This window comes from Myotis lucifugus, unplaced genomic scaffold (assembly GCF_000147115.1).
Source record: "Myotis lucifugus unplaced genomic scaffold, Myoluc2.0 scaffold_553, whole genome shotgun sequence".
In the NCBI taxonomy this organism is placed as follows: domain Eukaryota; kingdom Metazoa; phylum Chordata; class Mammalia; order Chiroptera; family Vespertilionidae; genus Myotis; species Myotis lucifugus.
The window spans coordinates 278,157-285,299 of NW_005871601.1; the positions used below are offsets into that span (position 1 = coordinate 278,157).

General features: G+C 44.1%; 1 non-coding gene across 1 annotated transcript; it reads left to right on the top strand.

Annotated features, from left to right (window-relative positions):
* Positions 1-3,938: 3,938 nt before the first annotated feature.
* Positions 3,939-4,100, top strand: LOC111823555. The gene has a single exon (XR_002826598.1). It is a non-coding gene; the product is annotated as a U1 spliceosomal RNA (small nuclear RNA).
* The last annotated feature ends 3,043 nt before the right edge of the window (positions 4,101-7,143 follow it).

Consider the following 7,143-nt stretch of genomic DNA (forward strand, 5'->3'; position numbering starts at 1 on the left):
TGCTATTATTGCTGGGTAATAGGGAGAAAGATAAGAGGAAGGATGCTACTGCTAGAAGCCATCAGTTCAGCCTCTGTCCCCCCAGGTATGAAACAAATCCAGGTGGCAGAGAACACTTGGGTAGAGATCTTTTCTGTAGAAAAGGGCTATCCTCTGTAGGGATGCATTTCAAGGTGATCATTTGCTTTTCAGTCTTAGGACCATTGAACCTCAGCTCTACAAGGGAAAGTGTTAGTTCTCTGCCACACAAGAGATAACTACCTCGCCTTCGTTGGCCCAAGAGAAAGAGTTGCAGGGGTATGCTTGAGATCCAATAGATAGAACTTGAGCATCCATTCTGAAAACTCATCTCTGACATCTGCTTTTCTACATGGTTTTCTCCACCACTGAGAGTACTGATGCTCTTCCCTCTTCTTCAGGCCCAGCTGCACGCTTCTATCATTGTATGCGGTACTCCGATTGTCCCTGTTTGTGTACATGCCTTCCCTACCAACTGAGGTCTTTGAGGGCAAAGTCTATCTTATTTTCATTGCATCTTCTGTGTCTAGTTCTGTGCCTGAAGAAGGGCAAGTGGTCCTCACCTCAAACCTTCCCCTTGTGGGGTGGTTCCAGGCAGAGGCAGCTTCCACCAAAGCTTGAAGCAGCTCATGCTAATGGCATCTTAGTATTTCGGGAACATTCTCTGTCTCAACAGATATGGAGTCAGAATTTGAATTATTTTTGGTAAGTAATCCAGTAATGGCTCCTCTGGGTGACTATTCTGAAGCTGGAGGGTTTCCACGGTCTTTGTTCTCATTCAGGATCCAGACCTGAATGAGAACAATTCAAAGTTTAATTAGTTTCTAACGGTGATGGTCAGTTTATTCTTGCAGCCTTCTAAACCTGCTTTGAGAAGGAGAAGGGCATCACATTAAAACTTGTAGCCTGGGCTGCCCACTCTTTGTCGGTTTCTAGAAAGCGTGTTGCTTTCCTTTGGAAGTTTGCTTTCCTAACATTTCTCTCCTTCCTAGGAAGATTAGTGAATCTTTAAGCTGTGGTGTGTGTCTCCTCATTTAGCAGGTTTATACTCCAAGTGCAGCCCAACACTGACATCGGTGAGGATGTTCAGTGTCTAGACCAGTACAGGTGCAGCAATTCTCTCCTTTCCCAAACTTGCCCCCCAGAGGCCACCGCCTTCTGTGCCTGGCTGTGAGGAGACCTGCAGGTCTATCCCGTAGGAACACATTATGTCAGCTGCAATGACTCCTCGCGGGGCCTTTTGGTAGAACTTGCTGCTCGGTCAGTATGGAATAAGCAGGTGATGTGAGAGTGAGGAGAATTTGTTCATAACTTAGGACCTTCAGTTACTCCCCAGGTGATCTTGGGCAAGCCCCTAGATCTCAATGTCCTGTTTCTATGAAGCAGCAAGAGCAAGTGCTATAACCACCTTGCAGCGCTAATGGGGAGCTGAATTAGGTGCCTCTTATAAAACCAGTGACTTCTCAACAGAGAGTTATTTTAGTGCTGTGGTGTCCTGTGCATGTGCTTCAAATGCAGTTGTTCAGCAATATATTCAGGTCCCAGATCTCCCCTACTTATTAGCTTGGGAAGCCAATGACCTTCCCTACGTTTCATGTTCTTTGGCTATAAAATGGGGATAGTAATACATACCTCTAAGAATTGATAGGAGGGTTCATTGTGGCAGCGCATGCCCTCAACGACTGTTTATTTTACGTCCCATCCCATGAATCCCACGGACTCCTGAGATTATACTTCACCCCATTTGATGCAGAATAGATGCAGTTCAGTTCTGAGGGATAATTTATCCAAAAGATGCAGGGCATTCAACCGAGTTCTCTCTGCACCCTATTGGAAAGCACGTTTTCTTGGACCCACTATTCTTCCATAAGTCTGAATTTATAGATTTTTAGGAATCACAGGGATCTCAAACGCATTTGCCTATAGAGGCCAGGCAATAGTATAAACATATGAAGTAGCCCATGTATAAGGCATTAGGGGATAGTGAGGCCTATAGTAGACAAGAGTGCCTGTCTTGCAAAGCCAAATTAAAACAACAACAACAACAACAACAACTAGTAAAACACTTTGTAAGACAAGTAGCCTGATTTGGCACAAAGGATGCTATACTGAGATTCATGTGTACAAGAATATTCATAGCAGTGATGTCCAAGAGCAAAAATGTAAACAACTCAATTACCCGTTGAGGGAGAAGGGGGTGAATGAACTAGGGTATAGTTAGTCATATAATGAAATATTATCTAGCAGACAAAAGGAATACATCACAGCTCCATGTAGCAATATGGTTGAAACTTAGCAATATATATCTTAAATTCTAAAAAGTAAGCTACAAAGATTTTCTCTGGCATGATGCCCATTTCATAAAGTTTAAAAAACAAAAATGAAAATATGCTTTTTAGAAATGCATACGAAGGGAAGCCATGGTTTTCTTTAGTGCACTGTGATGGGCTGTGGGTAGGGGAGTGGATGGAATGGGCGAAGACTACAGCACTGACAGGTGCAAGTTCTTGTCAAGGTGCTAATGTGTGTGTTGTCTGTAGGTACATGGTTGCTTACTGTATTATTTAGAGATAAAACAAAGCGAGGTAAAAATATTCTTCAGACCTTTCAGAACGTTGTCCGAAACAAATGAGTACTTTAATGGGAAAGTGTTTTGTAAACTCCAGTATACAACATAAATGTAAGAGGTTTCATGATAAAGGGGTCTTGGACATTGATAGCTTATTGCTAAATTCCTGAGGTATTATGTGTTATCCATTTGGTGGACTGTATGTAGTATGTCTTTGGGCAATAGCTTTGCAGTACCAGACTCATTTTTACTCAAATTGCCATTTCTCCCCCTTCACTCTCCCTGGTAATGAGTATGTGCTCAGGGAACAGGCACATATGCATGGTCAGCAAAAACAAAGGTCAAACTGTAAAAGTGAACGTCACACACAATTGCACATACCTCTTCCTGCTTCATTCATACCATACACACCCACCTCCCCTCCACCCCCACACACACATATTTATACCACAATGTCATGCACCCCAAACCAGCTAGAATTGACTTCTGGATCGTCTGTTGATTTTGGTTATTGATGCCAGTCTTATTTCTCTGATAAAGCAGGTGATAATCATTTTCAGAGTAATTAACAATAGATTCTGCTTCCCTGTTTTTTTCTAGGTTGTAATTAAACATCAATATAAATAGTTGTATGTAAAATTACTAAAGGAAAGGGGCCTTCTTTAGATGAGACAAAGGCATTTGTTAATGACTTATCTGCTATTTACTGTCTATTTGTGCCAGGCACTGTAGTGGGGGTTGAGGCTGTGGACATGGATATTCCCAGCCTCTGCCCTAGGGGGAGCTCACAGGCCTGTTGGCAGAGGGATCACTTAAAGGTAGTGAAACCTCCGGGCTAAGGGGTCTCCACAGTGTCCTGCAAGGAAACTGACAAGGCATCTGAGAGGAAGTGATATCTGTCTTTGGCGGGGTTGAAGTTAGAAAGGTGAAAGAGATGGGCAGGCCGCGTGCAGTATGCTCAGCACCTCAGAAAAAGAGGAAAGAGACCGAGTCTGGCCACTGGGGCCAGTGGAAGCTTCTGGTGGCTGGAATGGAGAGTGTGTACCCTGGGGGCAGGAAGGGATGAAGCTGGTGAGGGAGGCAGGAGTCAGTTAAGAAATGGCCTTATTACAAGGCCTTTGGATTTTATCCTAAAGTCAATAGGGAGTGGTTTAAGGATTTAACCCAGAGAATGACATAAGCAGATTTAAGTTTTAGGAAATTGTATTTTAAGGGAAGGTGCCAGAGGCAGTGAGATCAGTTACGGGATTTAAAAAAAAAATTCTTTCCAAAATATTGGCTCTCCTTTTGGTCAAGCGAGGGGATTAACAACAAATTCTTTGGGAAGACATCTTTCTTCTCCTTGCTTAAGATACCAAGTAATCAAGGGAGGTACCATGATGGCGAAGGTGGTTGTCCCAGGGCGAGGTTTATCCATTGTACTCCGGATGTGCTGACCCCTACGATTTCCCCAAATGTGGGAAACTCGACTGCATCATTTGTGGTAGCGGGGGACTGCATTTGCAATCTCCCCTAAAAAAAAAGAATAAAATATCAAGGAAGAGCTACCTGAGTAGCTGGTATCCAACAATGTGGTTGAATTTCAAGTCTTTCTACTGCTTTTCCATCTCGGTCTGGTTCTATTTCTGTGGACCTCGGTTTCCCCTTCATTAAATAAGGAAAAGCATTTGCAAAGTGTTGCCTGTGATACTTCCAGTCCCCACCTGGCCCCGAACATAGTTATTATAATATTATTGGCTATATTTCCTATGCTGTACTTTACATCTCCATGACTACTTTGTAACTACCAATTTGTGCTTCTTAATGCCTTCACATGTATATAATTGTCTAACCACTAAATGGTACACCTGAAACCAATACAAAATAATATGCAAACTGTAAGTGGAAAATAAAATTGAAATTAAAAAAGAAAAAGTAAATAAATTCTTATTTTAAACAACCAAAAAAAAGGAACGGCATCTGCAATGCTTCTTCTTCGATAGATGTTCTGGAATGAATAAGACAGCAGTTGCCCCTGAAGGTCTCAGAGTTTGTTAGAGAATGGACTCACCCACATGCCACATATTATTCGTATTTAGGAGGAACACTCAACGTTGTATTAAGGAAGGGAAGAGTCCCGAGTGCTATCTAGCTCCCCAAGCCCAGTCACAAAGCTGATGTTGTCTTCCTGCCTCTCCCATCAGCCTCTGCTCTGAAAACCCTGGATCCCCAGAGCTTTGGGAAGTTGTGTCTCTCCTTTTTAATGAGTAATGGTTAATTAATGAATCATTGACCTTACTAAGTAAAACAAATTTGGGGAGAGATTATTCTGTTTCACGAGTCCCTGGCACATCGATCCGCGGACGGGAGCTTGAGTTGGCTCTTGAGGTTACTTTCTGACCTTTGAAAACAGACCCTCGCTGTGATCTTTTGTCCAACTGCCTGTTTTTTTTGTGGTTGGCCTCCTATCCGGTGGCTGTGGCCCCCACAAGTTTTCCTAGGTAGAGGGGACTTTCTGGTCACAGGCAAGCCCACCAGCTGTGATGGCAGCCATGGGAACCAGACACCTCAGGGTGCTTCTCCAAATGATGTTGGGTGGCACACACTCCCATCTCTCCTGGATAGTTTAGGCAAAGATTCCATGGAAGCATGGAGACAGGACCACTGCAGATCCTCGTGGGAGCCTAAGGATCCTCGTGTGGAATTCTTTGGAGCTCAAATCATGGGGCGGTTGTTACAGAAGATGGTTGTCAGAGAAAACACATCTAATATTTATGGAGCAATGAATATTATTTATTTACTCTGTTCTAAGCTATGTACTTGTGCTACCTCATTCAGTCCTTACAACAACACTATTATGGTCTGCACTTAACACATTAGGAAAAGAAAGTACAAGAAAGATAAATAACTTGTCCAAGGTGACGGTCAGGACCTGGCAGTGCATTCTTCACCACAATATGATTCTGCCTCCTGTACAGATTCATGGACCCCCTGACCTTGAAATGACCTCAAGTGATCGTTTGGTTCGCTCTCTGTCTCCAAGCAGTTACGGTTTATCGTGGGTCTTCCCCTTTCCTTTTTACTTACAAAGCAATGGAGACCCAAGGGGTTAAGTAACTTGTCAAAACACGGAGGTATTAAGTGCTTGGAGGGAAGGGAGCCCCTCGGTCGATGGTCAGAGGAGCACCACTCCTTGCTGGCTCACTCCCTTCAACACAGGCCAAACCAAACACGCCTTCCCGTTCTCTCTCCAGCAATCCTGCTTTTCCTCCCATCTAGGATTCTACTTCATTTCCTCTGTGTTTTTTTTTTTTTCAAGGCAGATCACTCAAGCCAGTTTGTATATTTTGTTTTAAAGAAAAAAATATTCAAGGGCCTCCATCTCCCTCTCTTTGTGTCTAATTGGCTTTGACTAGGGCACAAAAGGACAATATTTCCATGATTCCCTCTGGCCCAGACCTGGCCTCTGTGAGGCAGCATGCCGGGGTCAGCAGGAGAGGGGACTGGGGGTGCTGGGGAGGGAGGGGACCTGAGTTACAGGATAATGTTTTGGTTAAATTTTTACCACCCACTCCCATTTGTGCTGCAAATCAGAGACACGTTCTGACAAGTTCAGAGACATCAGGATTCAGATGTGGTTATATTCCTTTCTGTTAATTCAAGGTAGCTAAGGGATAGCCTTTCTAGCTAAGGCAAAGCAAGCCTGCCTCTGCCCTCCATCCCCCCCCCCCCCGCCAACTTCAACCCATTCCACCCCTGTTCCTCTGTGATGGGATGAGGCAGATCTGAAATGGCTGGCAAGGCCATTTCCAATGTTCTGTGCCCAACACTTTGCATCACTGGCTTCCTCCAGGTGGGACTCTCTGGTCAAAGCCAGCCCAGAAGCTGATTATGCCGGGAGGCTGCGGGTCCAGGTGGTGGGTCAGCCAGGCCCTTGGCTCTCTCTCCTCCCTCCTGTGGTCATGGTCATCAGCACAAGAGAAGAACAGGAGAGACTCAGACTGGGTAATTGTGTTTCACCCCTGGGGATATCTGTAATGTATGAAGCTGAACAAAATTCATGAAGGAGAGCTTCAAATACAGAAAAATTGTGATATAAGGGCACAGATATGCCCTTTGGCTCATCCCCACACCTAATTCATTAGCACCTCCAGAATAGCTCTTAAATCTATCCACTTTTCCCTAGCTCACTGCCCCCGCCTAATCCAAGTCACCGTCAGCTCCCACTTGGATGACTGTGATGATCTTCTATTTGGTCTCCCTGCCACCATTCTAGGACCTTTGTAACTCATTCTCCACACTGTAGCAGAGCGATCTTTTTCTAAAGCAAATCCTTTGCTTAAAAAGCTTCATTTGTTGCCCAGCCAGTGTGGTTCAGTAGTTGAGCCTCGACCTATGAATCATGCTTTGATTCCCAGTGAGGGCACATGCCCAGGTTTCAGGCTCGATCCCCAGCAGGGGTGTACAGAAGGCAGCCCATCAATGATTCTCTCTCATTATTGATGTTTATATATCTCTTTCTCTCTCCTTTCCTCTTTCTGAAATCAATAAAACACACATATATATATTTTTAAAAG